Below are 21,321 nucleotides of genomic sequence, written 5' to 3'. Positions count from 1 at the left end.
GAACAGCCAAGGCTACACAGAGGAACTCTGTCTTGGGGGGAAAAAGGCCTATGCCTTTAGTCCCAGCACTCAGAAGACAGAGACAGGTGGATCACTGTGAGTTCAAGGCCAGCTTGGTCTACAAAGTGAGTCCAGGACAGCCAAGGCTACACAGAGAAACCCTGTCTCAAAAAACAAACAAACAAAATGCTTGTTTATTGCATAATGCTCCTAGTGTCTATGTTATGAATCAGCTTAAATGTCCATCAGTAGATGAATGAACAAAAAAGAGAAAATATGGCATATATACCCCTGCAAAAATTGACTCTCTATTATGCAGGTCCCAAGATCCAATGCAGGTCATTAGGCTTGGTGACAAGCACCTTTACCCAGTGAGCTATCTCACCAACCCTCCAGTGGAATTCTACTAGGCCATAAAGGGCTAAATTATGTTATTTGTAGAAATATGAGTGAATCTGGAAGTCATTATATTAAGCAAAATAAGCCATATTTGGAAAAATATCACATGTGAAATCTAGATTTTTTTTAATGGAATGAATGGAGAAAGAGGACCATTTGGGAAGAGAAAGGGGACAGAGGGAGGGTAAAGAAGGAGACAAGAGCAAGAAATGAGTGACTATGATCCAAGCATGTTATATACATGTATGAAATATTATAATGAAAGTTGGAATTTTATATAATTAATATATACTAATAACTTCTATTGGTGGAGAGGGTTCAAGACAAAATTTCTCTGTGTAGCCATGGCTATCCTGGAACTCACTTTGTAGACCAGGCTGGCCTTGAACTCATAGACATCAACCTGCTTCCATCTTCCAAGTACTGGTATTAAATGAATGCACCACCACCACCAGGTTCCCTATTGACTCCTTGATGTTGAATACTGTTTTATAACAAGGACTATCCAGTGACTAGAAGAAAGCAGAACACCTTGCCACTGTTCACAGTGGAAGAACAACATCACCCTCTCTTGTTTTCAAACAGAGCTAGAGCTGATGCCTCTGGTGCTGTGCCCTCTGTGGATCAGCTCACAGCAAGGAGAGCCTGCTCCAGCCTCTGAAGTAGAAAGCTGCTGTTTCACCAAACATGCAGGCTAATAGCTACCTAACAACTGCAATTTAATGATCTGAAATGTAAAATATCTCTGCCTACAGTAAATAGAATCACCAATTACTCTTTGTTGTCAAGAAATAAGTAAGCTATAAAAGCAGGTTAAGCCATTGTGAAAACGTACTATGCTTACACTTAGGGAACTGTCTTATGGAATGGATACCAGAAGGTTCACTTTTTTTTTTCCTTTAGCCCCTTTTTCCTCTTGTGCAAGCTAGTTCGGTAGTATAATAAAGTTTAATTGTTAAGAAACAGAGCCAACAGGGCATGGTGGTGCATGCCTGTGATCCCAGTACTCTGGGGCACAGAGACAGACAGATCTCTGTGAGTTCAAGGACAGCCTGGTTTACAAAGTGAGTCCATTGGGGGGATGCCTCAGTAGGCTTTATGGGGCACATACTATCCAGCACTCCAAGTCTAAATACCCCAGTACAAGTCCTTCTAGCCTGTATATAGCCAGTACAGCGAGACTCTCTGGTCAGTGGGCACATCTATGAGTATGTGTTAAACATCCCAAAGGGACCAGAAAAAACCCTTGAGTTCCAGTGGTGTTCAGCTTAACTTTCTGAGGAATCATGGTAATAACGTTCCCAAAAAGAAAGGACTACTCTGAAATTAAGGAGGGGATAATAAGCTTTTAGGGACAGTGACTGACAAGACATCTTCTCCCCAAGATCCCACTCTGCTTTGGTCACAGATATCCCAGCCTCAGCCTCTCCGGGCCTTGACCTGCTAGGCTGGAGCGTCCCCTTGTGGTCAATGCCTTGGAGAACACCAAGTTCTGAGGCCATTGCGTCATCAGAGAGACTACAAACGTCAACATTTAACTCTGTCACACCCATCATTACTTTCGCCTTAAAATGTCATTTCACTTAGACTCACGCGTGCACGCGCGCGTCTTCCATTTTTAATTTTGATATTGTTTAGGTTCTTTAAAGAAAACAGGAAAGTAAGAAGTAGCTATCAACCCATCAGCAAAGACAGCTACCTTTAACATCATTTGATATACATTGTTTTCACATAGTTGAGATCATATTATGAAGTAAAGTTCCATCTACTTTCAGTTTTATTCTCTGGCCAGGCCTACATCGAATTGGCTTCCCACTATCCCACTAGAATGGGCCCTGTGAAGCACTGGCAAATTTAAAGAGTAGAAGGGTCAAGCCATAGTATTTCATGCCCCCTGCCTTGGGGAGGAATTTTTCAGTAGCCATGACTCTTGCTCCCACCAAGTGCATAACTTCTAAGCTATGAGACCACCTCTTACAACCCTCATGATGCTCAGCTCTGGGTCCCTTCACCTTAATGATAGGTTCTCTGCTCTTTGTCGCCTATGAATAGGTGACATTTAAAATGCCCAGAGCAGTTTATTTTCCTAATCACATCAAGACCAATCTATATATTCACTCAAAATTATTCCACATGGGTTGTCAAGTATAATTATTTATAGATTCTGTTGTTGTTTTGTTTTGTCTGAGACAAGGTCTTTTGTAGCCTAGGTTGGCCAAGGCGACCTTAAACTTAGATCCCCCTGCCTCCACTCCTGAGTACTGAAATTGCAGGTATTTGTCACCATACTGGCTTTTATGTGGTACTGGAGATCAAACCTGGGGGCACTCTAGGCAGGCACTCTACCAACTGAGCTACACTCACAGGGAGCAAATTCCATCTTATAGACTATATAATATAACATTAGGTCTTAATTCATATCATTTAGGTTTCCATATTCTCTAAAATAAAACATTGGCAAGAACGTCTTGATACTTCAATTTGTAACCACTCTTCAATGTATTTGCACAGACTGTTTCCTAGGAGTAACAGAAAATGAATGGAATATTTTTTTTCTTGGTACATATTGCCAAGAACCTGCAGTAAGAAAGGTTAGAAGAGTTTACAACCCCACTAGTGAGCTGGGAAAGCTTGTGTCACCATCTCCTCCACAGCTCAGACTGTACTGTTGATGTTGAGACAGTAAGAAGGCCACCCTCCTGCTGCTGTGTAATACCCTCCTGCTGCTGTGGCTGCTACTGTTTAATTTAGGTGTTTTGTAATATAAAATACTGTTTTGCTAAAAATAGGTGCTTAGACATTTAGAAGTAGCTATTTTGAAATTGGTTTCATCCCCTTTTAGTGTGAGGACTAGAACATTTTAAATCATGACTGACGAGCCGGGTGTGGTGGCGCACACCTTTAATCCCAGCACTCGGGAGGCAGAGGCAGGCGGATCGCTGTGAGTTCGAGGCCAGCCTGGTCTACAAAGTGAGTCCAGGATGGCCAAGGCTACACAGAGAAACCCTGTCTCGAAAAACAAAACAAAAAACAAACAAACAAACAAATAAATAAACAAATAAAACTGGTCTTTTTAAAAAAAAAATCATGACAGACATTTCTGCTGGGAAATGCTATTGGTGATTTGATGTGGCCTTGGTGCCCTGGGGCCCTTTGGGAGCTTGCTCTATGAATGCCCCTTAGATATTTGCAAAAACACAGGAGGGAGGATGCATCCTCAGTAGTAAGGAACATGGGCCCAAGTACAACTTAATGCAGGGATCAGCTCCGGGGAAAGTCAGGACTCATTAGTGGCCACAGACTGGCCTCACACACCATTAAGTCCAACTTCTGAGGTAAAATGAGGATTAGCATACTTGCCTCCTTGAAACTCAGGTCGAGATGCCAAACCATCCCCTCAGAATGCAGTTCTATCATCAGGGGACACTTGTGAGTCTGACTGGGCCACTGGGCTGAGCCTGACAAGAAATTCCACCAGCGAGAAATTCGGTTCCCTGAGGCAGATACTTCCTTTCCCTCCTTGCTGCTAATCCAAAATTCTGTGATCCAACATAAAAGAAGAGGTTTCAACCTGAATGTACTGTATTCATCAACCTGCATAATGCACTGTCCAGGGAACATGGAGTCACCTTTACAGGGAACACCTCTCCTTCCCTCCCTGGGTTATGCCTCCATCTAAAGCCCAACGAAGCACATTTTCATCTCTCAGAGCATGGCTACATGTTTGCCTACTGAGACCCACTTGTGTCCAATCCACTGCTAAGTTATACTGGAGTTTTGTTTTTTGGTTTTTTTGTTTGTTTGTTTGTTTTTTGTTTTTTGCAATCCTGTGATTCAACCTAGATGAATAACACAGTAACACTGAACCTGTCAAAACATCATATGATTACTGGGTTAGTGGAGTGAAGACTGATGCAATCCTAAATCTGGCTACATCTGCTGCTAGGTGTGACAGGAAGTAAGCAGTCAGGCATATGAGGGCACAAGAAGTTGTTGTGGCCCCAGTGAAGTATGGAGGCTGACACCATAACACAGCCATCCGGGACCCCAAGTCATCCACACCAGTGTCCAGTTCACGGCAAATGCACAATGCCAGTAATCACAGGTGCGAAGAATTGCTAGCCCAAGGATCAGGCCCTCTGGGTCTCAACAGATAGGAATGCTGTTTCAGCTAGCACAACTGGTCTGGCTCTGTCATGCCTTGGGCTGGCTATCAGCCAGCCTGACACCCATACCTAAGCCCTTTTAGTGAGCATAAACAATTCCTGTGGCCATTAGGAAGGCCACTCTTCGATCATGACAAGAAAAGCAAGACCAACCCCTCACGATCATATTTGAACACAGGTGAAACACAGTCATAAAAATGACCACACCTGGTCCTGGCTAATCGTAGCTGCTATCTTAAAATGCCCACTGCATTAGCCATTAGCCTCATTCCATTCTTCTTTCCATGTAGGTAAGAATGTTAAGATGCCAGCCCAAAGAATCATTCCTGCTTCCTATCAGCCCTTGGTCTTGGACAAAGCTTCCATCCTTACTAACTGTGACCAAGAACAAGCACAGATCCTCTGAGACTTAACACCAAGACATCCCTCAGGTTACCCTTCATGTGGGTCCATGACTTGACTTTGGCTAAAGGGAATTCACAATTCTCTTTCCTGGTTTGTGCCTATGGTGGCCATTGTGCCTACTTCATATAAAGGACTGAGAGGGGAGAAACACAGCGATGAGGAGAAACAGTAGTTGTTAAGAGTCACTTCTGTGACAGACTAGAGAAGGCATACTCTCCAACTAGACTGCATGCAATCTTCTAGTCCTTTCTTCCAAATAAAGCTCAACAGTGCAGAAACAGACAGAATTACCCATGAGCACACAGGCAGACACTGCAAACAACCGGCCGCTAACTTCAGCGTCTAACAAATGATTAGTAACTCATTGCAATAGATACAGCCCAGGGACAGAAGTTAGGAAAAACTCTACAGCTACACAGAAGCACAAGCAAGGCCAGGAACTAGAGAAGTCTGCTCTGCTTTCCAAGGTGTAACCTGAACAAGGTACCTAAATTGAGATTTGCTTTCTCACTCTGAAAATTAAAGCACTCAAAAAGGGCCTGTGGAATGAGGGCAAAGTTCCAGAACAGTGCCTGGCAAAAGAGCAAGTTCAAAGAGAACACCCCTCTTGCCTTCATCGTTTTTGAGCTCTAGCTGAAGTCAAAAGTGAGTCAACTCTACCCAAGGCCCCTAGTTTTCCTTCCATGACTCCCAGAAGCGTGGCAGCCTGCCTTGACTACAGACCTTTTCCAAAGGCCTGACTTAAAGCCTGGAGAAGACTCAGGGCTTAAACAAACAGCATGCACTGACTGTTCTTGGGTCCCAACACCCACATCAGGCAGCTCACAACTACCTGAAAATCCAGGCCACAGTTTCCAACACCCTCTTCTCACCTCTGTGGGCACTGACATTTGGGTGTACATACCCATATACAGAAACACATACACAGAGATACAATTTTTGTTTTGGTTATGACAGGGTCTTACTACGGAGCTCTGGTTGTCCTGGAACTCACAATATAGACCAGGCTGGGCTCAAACTCAGAGAACCGCCTGTCTCCCAAGTGCTGGGATTAAATTTGTGTGCCACTATGCCTGGCTACAGAAATATAGCATAAATATAAAAAAAAATATTTTAAAGCCAAACTCCCTCATCCTAGATGCTCAAGATAGAGCACAAAACACTAATAGAAATGAAAGTGGCTTAGCTCCGTCATCAAAAGATCACATTTAATAATTTAGTAGAAAAATCTTTCATTTTAATCGAAACTCTCATTAGATTTTATCTCTAGGCCGCTCTATGATGCCTTCCGGGTGTTTTGTTTTTCTCTAACAGAAGAAAAACCTCACATTAACATTCAAAATAAATTAAAAAAAAAAAAAACTAGTTTGGTCACAAGTACCAAAGCCTGTGAAACCAACAGGAAATTACATGTGCTGTGGAGCAAACAGGTGTTTCTGAAACATAGCTAATCTTGTTTATCCATGAGTTAAGTCCACGTCACACGAACTGGCTTGTTTTGAAAACTTACTCTACCAAATTTTCTTGGCTCATTCTGCACAAAGGTTATTGACAAGCGAATGAAAATAAATGTGCTACTAACGCCAACAGCCTAACATCAGCTGAGGCACCTATTTCTAGAGAGCACTTTCAAAGTAAAAACAATGCCCTATTTTTGTTTGTTTGTTTGTTTGTTTGTTGAGACAGGGTTCTTCCCCTCTGTAGCCCTGGCTATCCTGGAACTCTCTGTAGACCAGGCTAACCTGGAACTAAGGATTCACACCTGTGATTACAGGCATGTACCACCACTCTGGGCTACAAAATGCACATTTAAAGCTCAGTCCTAGTTGACTTTTATTCTGATACTTGATTCAGCAAGAATTCGGATACCAACAGAGGCCACACTTGAAAGAGAGAGTAAGCTGAGGAGGTGAATGCTGAGTTTGCAGTTAGCATGGGGGAAACAGGGTTCCCTGCATAGGAATGCTGAACAGAATGGACTGACAGGCTCCTCCACAGCTGTCTCTGATTGGGCATGGCCAGCCTTGCTCTATGACGCTTCTCTAGCCATCTGCTGCTTATCGGGCAGTTTCTCTGAACACTAGACTAAAGGAATCAAGAAAACCCCAGTCTCTCTTACTGCTTATCAATGTCCCGTGACTAAAGGTTGAATACAACAGCTGGGAGTGAGCAAATGTATGCTCAGCTATGCTGCCCTCACTCAGACAGAAAACCAACACTGTGCAGGAAAGGTCCCCAGAACACACATGTTCTTAATAAAGGAGACAATCTATCAGAAACAACAAAAGTGTTTACCTGCTCTTTCTCAGATTCCTGAGCGGATCCCACTCTTATCTGATATAAACTAGGAGAGCAAAATTGATTCCCATTTCAGTGCAAAATCTGTAGTGAAGACAAAGGGTCAACATGGCACAACAATGTTTATTTCAACCTTCAAACAGCACAAAGAAGTGGCAGCTTCTGATGCTGAATCATACAAATGTTATCAGAGGAGCAAAACAATATTAGCACAGAAAATCATTCAAACAAAAAAAATTAAGTGCTTCACATCTCATGTGATGCTGTGCATTGCTAGCAGGTGGTTCCCACTAGGTTCCAACAGCAGGACCCAAGCAAAGCCAGGGTCCCAGGTGTAGTGACCTAAGTCACTACAAACCCTCCGCTCCACTCAGACCTCTGTACACCTAATGTTAAAACGTAGGATTTGGGAGTGGTAACAATGAAAACAACTTCAGACAGAACAGAGTGTGGAAAGAAAGTAAACAGGAAACCATGTTTCCCATAAGGCATCATGAGACCCTCTGGCTGGCCCCTCACTGCACCAGCTCAGGGAATGTCAGGCTGTTATTTCTCAGCAAATCCAAAACCTCAGAAGCTAACCAGCATGTTGAATCACAGCTGTCAGAGATAGTCCTCATCTCCTATTTTTATTTATACATTTTTTTTGTTTTGGTAAACGTTTGATATAAAACATAAAATCAAGCTCTATTTTGTAAAAAATTGAATATTTTAATATTAAAAATATATATTTAAATTTCTTTTTTTAAAGGGACATAGCAGGGGCTGGAGAGATGGCTCAGTAGTTAAGAGCACTGACTGCTCTTCCAGAGGTCCACAGTTCAATTCCAAGCAGCCACATGGGTGCTCACAACCATCTATAATGTGATCTGCTCATACTGTATTCATAATAAATAAATCTTTTTTTAAAAGACACATAGGAATACTTCATAAGATTGGATTGGACTGGCCACACACACACACACACACACACACACACACACACACACACACACACAGCCAGTTGTCCACTGTGGCACTGTGGACAGCTACATGAAAAAACATTAAGGCAAAGGGTCCCAGAGAGGCATGTCTACTGTGCCTGGGCTGGAGACTCAAAGTGAGCATGCTGCTCCTCACAGGGTCAGAAGTATTTCGCCCTCAGGTTCACTGAGCCATCCTGCATCCCAAAGTAGACTTTCTCTGCATTGTTAATGAACAAACCTGTATCTCCTACGCCTGAAAAAAAGAAGAGCATTAAGGCCCAGCTTCCCAAGACAGGTCAAACAGCAAGGGTCCCTGGGAGCAAACAGCACCAGACAAAACATAACCCTGAAGCTTGCTCTCTCACACAGCAACGGAAAGAAACTGAGGCTGTTATCTTTGTTCCTTCCTGGCACCTCTTCCTTCCACGAAGTCATAGCTAGCTCTGTGCCCCCAAATGTGCCAGCTTCATCCCATTTCAGAGTCTCTGTCATGCTGTTCCCCTTCCTGACTGGTCATCCCTACCCAGCCATGCCCACCAGCATTAAAGTTGGCTGTTCCTCTTCATCCTCCCATGCACCTTCTACAGAGACACACCAAGACTACGTTGTATAAATCCATCTCCTCCCAGGCATTTTCATCATACTGCCAGCCTTGAGAGCCTTCCTCATAATAAGATGCTCATGAGCATACCTGACAAGTCACATCACAGGAAGATGCTCATGAGCACACACCTAACAAGTTACATCAGTGTAAGGTGCTCATGAGCACACACCTGACTAGTCAAATCAGCATACAATTCCTCAAGCCACAAGTAATAGACAACCCAGCAGAAAAGTGAGTAAAAGGCATAAACAAGTACTTCTTAAAAGAAGCAATACTAAAATCCCAGTGTTTAAAAGGGCATTCAAGCTCATTAGTGAGAGGGCCAATCACAGGATGAGTGACAGCCGCTGACCAGAATGAGAAGGCAGACAGGAGTGTCACTGAGGCTCACTGGCCATCGTCCAGCTCCTGGTTCAATGAGAGACCCTGACTCAAAGGAACACAGGACACACAACACACTCCTCTCACTTCTGCACATACATACTCAGGGTTACGCTCCATATGTGCTTGCATGCACTCACATTCGCACTCACACATACACATACCCACAACACAGCAGCATGAATATATCTACACACTTGTTTGTGAGCATATACCGATAGTGGAGAATTAACTAACTATATATGGCCTTCAGCAAAAATGTTTATATACACATGTATCAGTGAGATAACACTGGCCAACTATCAAGGAAAAGGGGAGTGGGCCTAGTGTGTAGGGAAACAGGGACCTGCACTGGTGCCTCGTACTGGTGAGCTGAGACTAATCTTTTTATCTGGTACTTCCGTGCTATCACAGCATTAAAAATGCAAATGACTACTAGCAGGGGTCTGGGTGAGTAAATTATGTTACCTGGCCACAAAATTGGAATATCCATTATTTTTTTAAAGGGTGAGATCGCTCAGTCTTTTGGGAGTAGATATGTAATAAACTAAGATGAGAGAGGGTAGAACAGAACCTGAGCGTGGCATGCCATCACTTCAGTTAAAAGGGGAGAGGCAGCCAGGCTGATGCACACCTTTAACTGAGCACTCAGTAAGGCAGAGGCAGGAAGATCTCTCTGAGTTTGAACCCAGCCTGGCCTACAAAGTGAGTCCAAGACTGCAAGAGAAACTCTGTCTCAAAAAACAAAAGCAAAAACAAAACAAAAAAAAAGGGGGGTCGGGGAATAAGGCAGGGGATTTTCAACTTTTGTTTTGGTGAAAAATCATCACAGAATAGTCCATACAATTCTTTTAGTGACAATGGCTGTCTTCAGACAGGGTAACTGGCCATCTTTGACCACCTCCCCTTGGTGAGGAGGCCTGATGGCACACAAAGAAAGAATTAGCAGGCTGCCAAGATGAGACTTCATAGTCTATGACCATATAGTGGGGGAGGAGGTCTCCCTCGGTCATAGACCTAGGGGAGGGGAACAGGGTGAAAGAGGGAGGGAGGAATGGGAGGATACAAGTGATCGGATAACAACTTAGTTGTAATCTGAATAAATTAATAAAATTAACATAAAAAAGAAAAAAAGAGGTGGAGCACTTACCACTGTTGACTCGTAATTTTTAACAAAGGATAAGTAAAAATAAAACATCTGTGGACAGCCTTGGTCATGGATGTATCCAGGTCCTGGCACAAACCACCTGCACAACCAGAGCTTTCTGGTAATGAACAAAGCAGTGCTCAACACTCATTCTGATCAGAACCTTTGTAGGATAACCTGGAAGCTTCAATCTGCCGAGCGAAAGTAAAACCCACTTCAAAAGCTATAAAGAAATGGCAGGAAGCCAGGAGTGGTGGTGCAGGCCTTTATTCCCGGCTCTGGGGTGGCAACAGAAAGAAGGAGAAGGAGAAGGAGAAGGAGAAGGAGAAAGAAAGAAAGAATGAATGAATGAAAGAAAGAAAAGAAAAGAAACGGCAGGGCAGCAGTCAAAGGCATGAATCTGGAGCTTTGAACTAATAATGTGCTAGGAGTAACTGATCCCCTCACCCAAAATAGAATCTGACTTTAGGCAGAGGACAGACCCAGTGAGATATGCACAGGGACTGTTTTCTCCGTGTCTCACTAGTACAAATAAACCTGAGAATAAACAGGAAAGCTTGCCTTGTTCTCTTTTCTTCCCTGGGTTTTGTTTAATCTATTAAGGAAAAAGGAAGAGCAAAGGAGAGTCAGCGACAGACCATGCATGGATCTGTGGTAACATTCCACCTTCCTTAGTCTAAACTGTAACTCTGACCTCTCCAGGATGTAGATCCTTCATGCTTAATAAAAGGCAAGATGGACTAAACTTCCTCACGTCCCTCACATACAACACTTCAAAGTCACAAAGACTAAGAAAAGGCCCCAGGAAGAGCAAGAGCGCCCCCTAGTGGTCACAGGAGGAACCCACCTTCCTTCTCCACCCTGGGTCAGCTCTGGGTCAGTCTGGGTCAGCTCTGTCTACTAAGCCTGACCTTCCTCTGCCTTTTTAGCCTTTAGTTAGAGAAGTAACATTAAGCAACAGAGTAATTCATCTGAATGAAGGAAAGATTGTCAGAAGACTAAAGACTGTCAGAGGCTGGACTTGGAAGAAATAGCTGCCTAAATACAGAATAAATACACTGGTTTCATTCCCAGTTGCTAGGTTCAAATAACTTAGAACCTAGCAACAATAACAACAACAAAAACCAAACAAACAAAAGCCAGGCAGTGGAGGTACAGGCCTTTAATCCTAACAGAGGCAGAGGTAGATGGCTCTCTGTGTTCAATGCCGACCAAACCTATAGACTGAGTTTCAGGACAGCCAAGGCTACACAGAGAAACCTTGACTAGAAAAACCAAAAAAGAAAAATTATAAGAAAAAAAAGTGGGACAAGGTCATTCTGCATTAAGACAAGGTCTCGTGTAGCCAAGGCTGTCCTCAAATTCATTATATAGCCTGGGAAGTCCTTGACCTCTTATCATTCTGTCTCTATCTCCCAAGTTCCAGGATTGCAAGTATGTGTCCCTATATGGACACAATCAAGTAGTTAATTAATGGTGACAATAGTGTATCCGTTCTCCCTAGGGAGTTGATCCCTCAATACTGTTTTAGGTGATGATCTCAATCATTTAATCCTCACAATGACCCTATGAAGTAGCTATTAATATTGGCCCTTTTTACAGAGGAGAAACTGAGACACAGATCTCTTAGCTGGGGCTCCAAGTTCACACTGCTTAGCACATGGCTGGGTTAGAATTTCATCCAGGCAGTCTGCTCCCAGCTTCCACTCAGCGACCACACTCTGACATACCAATTTTATCTACCTCACTATCCAGATATGATTTAGATTATTCCTCAGCATTGCAAAAATGATACTTTTAAGTTACCTCATCCTGTAAATCCCCTCCTACAAGCTCTGACCTGCCAGGCTTAAGCCTGAACACCAATGTCCCTGGCTAGCTCACTCAACCTTCACCCAGGAAGGTCTCCAACTCCTACCTGATTATTCCTTGGTATAGAATCAATGCTTGTATTATAGCACCTTACTTCAGCATGGCACTTGAGCAAGTGAGCATTCAAGTTCAGGGTCTAGGGGCTGGAGAGCTGGCTCAGTGCTTAAGAGAGCACCCTGCTCTTGTAGAGGCCAACTTCAACTCTGAGCACCCGTGCTAGAAGGCTCACTAGCAGATGTCACTCCAGCTCTAGGTCAGATGCCCTCTTCTGGTCTCTATGGGCACCTGCACTTAAATAGACATAAAAATAACCCAAATCTTTGCTTGTTTATGTTTTTTTTATTTTTGTCTTTTGTTTGTTTGTTTGTTTTTGCTTTTGTTTTTGAGACATGGCTTCTCTGTGTAATAGACTGGGCTGTCCTGGAACTCTCTTTGTAGACCAGGCTGGCCTTGAACTGTCTGCCTCTGCTTCTAGTGCTGGGATTAAAGGCATGTGCCACCATGCCCAGCTTGAATTTTCTACAGCTTGAAATCTGTTCAGAGCCATCAAATTCTATACACTTTTGTATTACTGAATAATACAGGAAGATGCTAGAATTCTATTGAAGGAATCTAGTTAATGTTTGGCTTACTTCAAAGTCTTCAATTTTTTTTTCAATGTTGCTCAAGTGGGCTACTGGGGCTCTAGGTCATAGGGTGGTTTTGAAAGCCAGCTTTATGTTAAGATATACAGATCCTTTTGGTTTTGCTTCTAGTTGGAAAACAAGCAAGTGTAGGTCGTCTAGGCCAGTGTTTCTCAGCCTTCCGAGTGCTGTGATCCTTTATTTCACTTCCTCATGTTATGGTTACCTTCAATCATAAAATTATTTTCATTGCTGCTTCATAACTATAACTTTCCTACTATTATGAACCATAAAGCTATATTACCAGTTGTAGAAAGGATGATTATAAGTGATATAAGTGTTCCTGTTATATTTTAACAATGTGATTGTACAGATATTTGTGCTTTCTTCCCTTAATTTCTTCTTCATGTGATGTAAATCAAGTAAGAGAATATTAATGGTTATCATATTTACATTTGAGATACTAAAAGAAATTCCCTCAAGGACATTGCAACCTATTCTAACATTATAATGAGTTTACCATTGTGCAAAAGATACTTATATCACTCTATTATATGTGTTTTCCTTGGACTTGGAATAGTTAGTTACATCGTAGTTAGGCATTATAATGACCTGGTTATTGTTTTCATTTGGGAAATTAATCATGGCATAAAAAAATAGACTGTGTGTCAAGTTGACCTGGGGTAGAACTGTGATGGTGTGATGGCTCTTTTTTGTTGTCAACGTTATTACATCTGGAATTAACTATAACCCAAAAATGGAGGAACACACCTGAGAGGGCCTAACCCTAACCCCGCCCCCCTCCCCGTTAATTAGAAGTAGGAAGATCTACATGTAATCCAGAACTTTAAGGTAGGAAGAAATGCCCTTAATCTGGATCTTGATTGGGAGCAGACACACCTTTAATCTAGCTGTTTTGAAATTAAAAACCCTACAGCTAATCTGGGATACACCTTGTGCTGGAAAGCCCATATAAAACATAGAAGAAGGAAGCTTTTACTCTTTCTTTGCTTGCTCTTACCTTTCTAGCAAGTCCATTCCTTTGCTGGCATTAGTGCCTACTTCTTTGGGATTCCAGCCTATACTAAAGTTGCACTGTGACATCGAGGCTCCTGCAGTGGCCATTGTTCAACTAGCTGGTCCACAGCCTTTTTTTATAAATAGAAAAATTGATTCTATCAGTTCTGTTATTCCATAGAACCCTGACTAACAATATATCGGGTATACATAGAATACCATCTAGAGCCATTTGTGACTCATAAACATCTTAGCTCAGTTATAAATTATTTTGATAGATTTTCAGGATTGAAATGGAAAATTTTAAACAAATAATATGTTGGTTTGAACTCTATATGAGCCTTACAAAAGTCTTATTAAACATTCAGGTACACCATAGGGAGAAGAGCTGCTGAAATGTCTGCGAATCTGCAATGGATGGTCCCTGGGAACTGCTCCAGTTTCCTGACCAAGAGGAATAAGCAGACGTTCATCACCAAACCCAATAATCTTAAGGCCCACAGCTCCTTCCACTACTACGGGCTGATTCACTACCAGGACTGTGGGAGTGGAGCCCGAGGCCAATGGCAAAGGGGTTGTGGTGGTCATGAAACACAGATCCGGCCGGGCGGTGGTGGCGCAAGCAGGCAGAAGGCAGTTGGATCTCTGTGAGTTACAGGTCTGCCTGGTCTACAGGGCAAGTGTAGGACAGCCAAATCTACACAGAAAACCCCTGTCTCAAAGAGAGAGAGAGAGAGAGAGAGAGAGAGAGAGAGAGAGAGAGAGAGAGAGAGAGAGAGAGAGAGAGAGAGAGAGAGAGAGAGAGAGAGAGAGAGAGCTCAGATCCGGTCAGTGAAAACCAGCTCTATCCGGGGATTGAGAGAGGTCTGGGTGGGTTGGTGGGTATTCACCAGCTAAGGAATATTATTAGGCCCTTGTACTTACATATTTGGATCTCAGGGTCTCTGTAGAAGTTGTTGATGCCTGGCATGCTGTGGGATTTAAATCTTTCCAGCACACTGGTTCCTTGAGTTTTCAGCCTTATCTATGGGAGCTGTAGCAACTGTGTGAAGTCAGGGTTTCCTGTTTAATGTTGACTCTGGCTGTTAACTCTGCATGTCTTAGTGGGAGGTCTTAGTAGGAGGTCTCTGTAGGGAAGCAGTCTCAGGTTGCAAACATCTAGAAGGAGGAAGCTGTAGTCCATGTTCTCTGTCAACATTTGCACCTTGGCAAAAAGGCTTGCCTTCTCCCATGAGTCTGTGGCACTAGGGTTCTTGCCAATTCATTTAGGACTTTACCTGCTCCCCATAAGCATCAGCGCTCTTAGCCTCTAAACCAGTGGTTCTCAACTTTCCTAATGCTGTAACCCTTTAATACCTTTCCTCATGTTATGGTAGTGACCCCTAACCAAAGTTATTTTCAAGCTGGGCGGTGGTGGTGCACGCCTTTCATCCCAGCACTTGGGAGGCAAAGGCAGGTGGATCGCTGTCAGTTTGAGGCCAGCCTGGTCTACAAAGCGAGTCCAGGACAGCTAGGATAACACAGAGAAATCCTGTCTCAAAAAACGAAAACAACACCACCAAAAAAAAAAAAAAAAAAAAAAAAAAAAAAACCTAAAAAAGAAATGACTGTGTGTGTGTGTGTGTATGTGTGTGTGTGTGTGTATGTGTGTGTGTGTGTGTATGTGTGTGTGTGTGTATACCGAAGGGTATGTGGAGGTGAAGCAGAACCGGCCATGGCAGCAGTAGAGGAAGAGGACCAGGCCCCGAAGGGCCAAACCGCGAGCCGCGCCGACCTTCGAATGTAATATATGTCTGAAGACGGCTCAGCATGTGCGGCCACCTGTGTTGTTGACTCTGTCTTCATCAGTGGCTGGAGACACAGCCAGACTGGCAAGAGTGCCCGGTGTGTAAAGCTGGCATCATCCGGGAGACCAGCTCCAGAGAGCAGAGCGGGATTCCAGCCATTTGGTGACACCGGGGACTTTCACATCTCGTTTGGTGTTGGTGCTTTCCCCTATGGCTTTTCCATTACCGTGTACAATGCCCATGAACCTTTCCGAAGGGGAGCAAGTGTGGAAATGGGGCAAAGTCACCCAGCCTCCAGCTAGCAGGATTCCCTCTTCCTGTTTCTCGCCGTCTTCTTCTTTTTCTGTCTGTTCAGTATTTGAGCTGTCTTTCCTCCCTGCCCACCTCTCGGTAGAGGAGAATCAGTACTGGAGGACCCTGCTGGCCCTTCCATGGTTTTGGACCACTCCCTCACTCCCATGACCCATCTCTGTTTGCTCAGGCTTCCTTCAGGAGACTGTAGGGAGGCGTGACCAATCTGGTTAAGATGGGAGTGCCTGCTGCTCTGTCCTTCTGGCCCAGGAGCAGGGTCACTCCCCGCCGCCCTCTCCCCTACTGCCCCTGCTCCCTGCCCTGGAGGACAGACAAGTTCCATCTTTCCTCCCTCCAATCCTCTGCTCTCTCCCCGATTTCTTGATTTGATGTTTAAAGGTGGGCTCTCCCCAACTCCTCCACGTGCTGATTTAATTTAACTTTTCTCTCCTCACTGTCTTGAGTTCTGACTCAAGTGTCTCCTCTCCATCCCTCAATACTCTCCTTTACTACAAATTCAAGTAATTTAACAAAAAGACAAAAAAAGGTTATTTTCATTTAGACTTCATAACTAAGCTTGGCTGTCCTGGACTCCCTTTGTAGACCAGGCTGGCCTAGAACTCTCAGCTATTCGCCTGCCTCTTCCTCCGGAGTGCTGGGATTAAAGGCGTGTGCCACCATGCCCGGCAGTTTTCTTATCCTACATTGTCCTCAGTTCCTTTGTCCATTTCCTCACATTTCCATACCCATCAACCATTTTCCTTTTGCTTATCTTCATGACACTGTGTTTTGAATGTTGGATATTATTTAAATTGTTCTTTTTAGGGGATACATCTATGGTTGTGATTGGCGTTTAGTACTTTTTATTTTTTTTAATAATTTGTTTTGTGAATGAGACCAAAAGAAATTGGAATTAGGGTGGTGGATGTCTTTTGCCCTGTGTTTTTGAGCCTAGGAGGCTTGTATTCCAAGCTAACAAGTTAGGCTGCCTATCTTTTGTATGAAGGGTTCAGAATTCACTTTAGGGCTCAGATATTGGTGTGCAGCACCCTACTAGACCCAGTTCTGGTCAAGGCTGGCAGCAAGAACGCTGGGAGGCTTGCAGAGCAGAGCCAGGGCAGCCCGAGAGTTGGAGCTGTGAAGGAGAGATAAACCTGTTTTTTATGATCCCCAGTGTGGGATCGGAATGGTCTTGTGAGAGAACAGGTGAGATTAATCCACTAGAAGACCAACCTCGTGCGGGAGCTTGATTGGTGCCAGCTGAAAAGATCTCGTGACCAGACTCTGGGAGGAGATATATAAATAAGCCTAGAACTAGAGGCGGGGTTTCTGGAGACCTGGGATAGTTTTGGCTGTTCGTTACTAACTGCTGGGGAAGGCTTGGGGCTCCAGCTCCTGCTGAGGTTCCGGGTTCTGGTTAATCCAGGTTCCAGCAGAAGAAATCCTGCTGATTACTCCAGGAGAATCGTTTCTCGGAACTGATATCCTTAAGGTTTTGTTATTGTGTTCTTTAATCCTTTTTTCCTATTGTTTTTGTTAGTTGGGTTATAAGTGACGTCAGTTTAGTTAATAAATTGTAATAAAATATATTGGTTAAGAGAACTGAGCCTACAGAGCTGTGTGGCCTGCAACTTGAGAAGGAGTGGGAAGAATCAGTCTCTGCAGGGCAGGGTTACTAAAAACCAGGAGAGTGACAAGGAAGAGAAAAAATCTGGGTGGCCCTTGAAAAGGTTTAGGGGAACCATGTGACTGAAATTGAGGGATAATGGGTGGGTCTATCTGAATATGCATTTCTTTTCGTGGATGGGGGTCATATGGGGGCAGGTTGTTTGCAGAAACCCAACAACTTTCCTCAGACGTAGTTTCCCGCCTGCCGTCCTGGGACAGTCACCAGTCAGCAGCACAGTGGTGGGAACAGCAGCCTTGCGGCCCTGGACCCTCACAGATCAGAGGGGCTGTGGGATGGGAAACAGGGAGAGGAGCAGACTGATTTCCTCAGCTGCTTTTTTGTTGTTGTTGTTGTTGTTGTTTGTTTGTTTTTCAAGACAGGGTTTCTCTGTGTATCCTTGTCTATCCTAGTCTCTCTTTGTAGACCAGGCTGGCCTTGAACTCACAGTGATCCGCCTGCCTCTGCCTCCTGCTCTTTAGGATGTCACTATCACAATTCTGTTGAGGATATCTTAACATTGTTGGGTAGGGGGTTTATTGTAATCTTTTAAATTTCTTTTATGGATGCCAGAATAATTTTAATAAAATCATCTCATGGAGCATTTGCAGTATGTGTATTTGGACACTGGGTTCACAGCTACAGCAGTTACAAATCTCCTCGAATTCAAATTCACCCATGCTTTTTTAACTCCCCTGTTGCTCTATCTGCCTAGTTAAGAGCGTGTCCTTTGTCCTGGGTAATAGGTATCCACAGAATACATGTTGGTCATATGTGGAACCAGTGCATATTTGATAGATTCAGAAAATATACTTTATAAAGCATCATAGTTATGGATGGAAACAATAACATCTTGGATGTGAGCACAGCATTCAGAAATGTGTCTTCAATGCTTAGTTATTAATGTTTTACCTTGGGTCTGATGAAAACTGGAGATCTGACTACTTCAGGGTAAGGTTTAGATTTATTCTATGCTGTGTTCATCCTGAGATTCCCTGGAGAAAAAACAATTTCACCACTTGAGCAGGTATTATTATAAATAGTAAATATTTACCAAGAAATGGACTTTGGTCAAGAGCTACAGGGGCTTATGAATACAAACCTATATGCCACCATACTTCTCCATGCGGCTTTGTTATTTTTGAAGAACTACAACTCCCAGCTTCCAGATAGCTAATCTGGTTCTTGGTCAGGTGGTGTTTGCAAGTCAATTTTGGGCTTTACAGTATGAGTGAGGACACAACCAGATGTATCTAGAAGGGTCCAGACTGAGCCAGCTCATGAGAGGACCGAGAGAGGAGGAGATGGCTGACAGAAAGAGAAGGGAGGAGAGACTAGGGTTTAGAGAGGAACCAGGCAGCAAGAAGTCACCTCTCCAAAAATGTCTCCTTTAATATGTTAATCTCAGGTAGCCCTTTGTCCTGAGTCTCTTTGAGAGCCCAGCCCACTATGCTTGCTGTGAGAGCATGACATCAGGCCACACTGCTATTATAGATAGAAAACTCACTATAGATTACAACAAAATTAGGATACACCTTTTGAATGATTATGATTGCTGACTTAAATCAGAAAAATGTCTCCTTTGTTAAAGGAAATCACTGTGCCTGTGTACATGTGGCCAAACTCTCATTTTTAAACTGATGGCATGTTAACACTGAGTTTTTTCACTGTAGACTTTTTGCAGGAGTGGGAATGCCTGGATCCTGGCCTCAGGGCTTTTTTTCAGAGACCTCCTGTTGTAGTGCTGCAGCAGTCCGGATTCTGTGGGTCAGAGTCCAGTTTTCTTGCAGTCTTCTTTCCTCAGGCTTCCTGGGAAAATGGCTAGGCATGTGTATACAATGTCTGTGAATGGGTCTCACATCTCATAGACTAAGTGAAATCCTCAGTGAAGAAGAGACATTTTTATGATATTTTCTCTTTCCTTCATTTTTTAGTTCTGTTCCACAAAAGTTCCAGGTGCTTTGCACCTCTTTTCCATGGGCAGGTCTCCCACTGCTCAGCCAGATCTGCTCACCTGTGAATGACAACTAAGAGCCCTAGATAGGGAGGACAGAGATTGTAGCAAAGGATCCTGGTATATTAGATAGATTGAGCATGGTGTTGGGTGGCTCTGAAGTGACAATACAAACAGGACATGAAATTGATTTTGCAAGATTCTATTTCGTTAATGATTCTGGAAAATTTCACAGAGAATAATGTTAGATGTGGTAAAATGGATTTCCCATTATAGGTGTGTACATTAAGCATTCTGTAGTTCCCTGTATTTGATTAGTTTTGAGTCTCTGAAATAACTGTTGCCCATTGAAAACAAAGTTTCTGACCCAGACTGAAAGCCGCCCTGGCCTTGGGTGTGAACCGAGCCATTTGTGTGTGTAGCAAATGCCATAGTGGATTCCTTTCCAGGGCCTGTGACCTTCCTTATCATTTGCTTTGGTGAGGTTCCAAGTGTAATCTGTGTATTTTCCCCTGTGCAATTACCCTCATATTGAACCAGAAAATCTTCTGTTACTACAAATAGTCTTGCCAGTATGGCTCCAGTGGGCATGTCTGACAGATTTGAATTGTAGCACACAGGATCCAAATTTTGGATGTGACCACTGATGACTCTGCCCTCCTCCTCAGTCTGCATAGCTATTTATGACATTGTGAATGGTATTGCTATGTAGTCCAAGATATCTGAAGACAGTGTGAGTGGTTTGATTGAGGTTCTTCTCCTCCTCCCCTTTCTTTGTTTTTTTTTTTTTTTTCAAGACAGGAATTTTCTGTGTAGCCTGCTCAGTCCTGGTCTCACTTAGTAGACCGGGATGGCCTCAAACTCACAGAGATCCATTTGCCTCTGCCTCTTGAGTGCTGGGATTAAAGGTGTATGCCACCACTGTTGGGCTGAGTTGTTGTTTGTTTGTTTGTTTGTTTCCTTTAAGGAGATCCATTTGCTTTCTGACTCTATTTTCTCCTTAAATTTTTCTGTCAGAGAATCATGTACTCATTGATGTAATGTGTTGAGTTAGTCCTGATTAGAGTGGAATTACTCCAGTTTTCCATTTTTAACACTGTTTGCTTTAGCTTTGTGTCTTTCTGTATTATTGTGAGTTATGTTCATTTTGCCTTCATATCTTGAGAGGTTTTATACTGAGCAAATGTCATATTTTACCACGGGTCTTTAATGTATCTATTGATATAGCCATTTTCCTTCTCTCACTGAGTTTACATATTTCGTGTCTTACTTAGAATCGTTTGTAAGTGTTGAAACAGCCTTGCATTCTTGTTCTGAACTTAATTTTTCCATTTCTGTGTTTTTTAGAGATGATCTCTGTGTCTGTGTAGATCCTGGCAACTGCTCTATAATTTTTTAATTTTTCCATATATTTGTTTGAGTTCCCCTGCTTTGTCCTTCCGAGGTAAAGCCAGCTTTGGATGAGGACTTTCTATTGCTCCTCTTTTTTTTATTTTTTATTTTATGCAGTGTTCTCCTTTTGGCATTAGTATAAGGTTTGTAGATGGAAAGGGGAATTCCACGTTAATCTGTCCAGTCCTCAGACACTGTTGGCGGAAATTCTTACTGCCTCAGTCTCAGCAGCTGCTTGCTGTGTGTTGTAGCTGTATCATGTAGGAGGCTGATTTAGTCACTTGTTTTTGGGAACTTATGTCTTTTTCAGTTGTAGTTTCTGTGTGTTTTGTTAGTACTTTAGTCCCTGCACCT

At 43.2% G+C, this 21,321-nt stretch overlaps 2 pseudogenes; both read left to right on the top strand.

Moving 5' to 3' along the window:
• Positions 1-14,232: 14,232 nt before the first annotated feature.
• LOC127186505 (60S ribosomal protein L28-like) lies at positions 14,233-15,263 on the top strand (annotated as a pseudogene).
• A 328-nt stretch (positions 15,264-15,591) lies between these two features.
• Positions 15,592-16,026, top strand: LOC127186503 (E3 ubiquitin-protein ligase RNF5-like; annotated as a pseudogene).
• Positions 16,027-21,321: the final 5,295 nt, after the last annotated feature.

The sequence above is a fragment of the Acomys russatus genome, unplaced genomic scaffold (assembly GCF_903995435.1).
Source record: "Acomys russatus unplaced genomic scaffold, mAcoRus1.1, whole genome shotgun sequence".
In the NCBI taxonomy this organism is placed as follows: domain Eukaryota; kingdom Metazoa; phylum Chordata; class Mammalia; order Rodentia; family Muridae; genus Acomys; species Acomys russatus.
The sequence above is the reverse complement of the archived record's forward strand: the minus strand, read 5'-3'. Positions and strand labels throughout refer to the sequence as shown.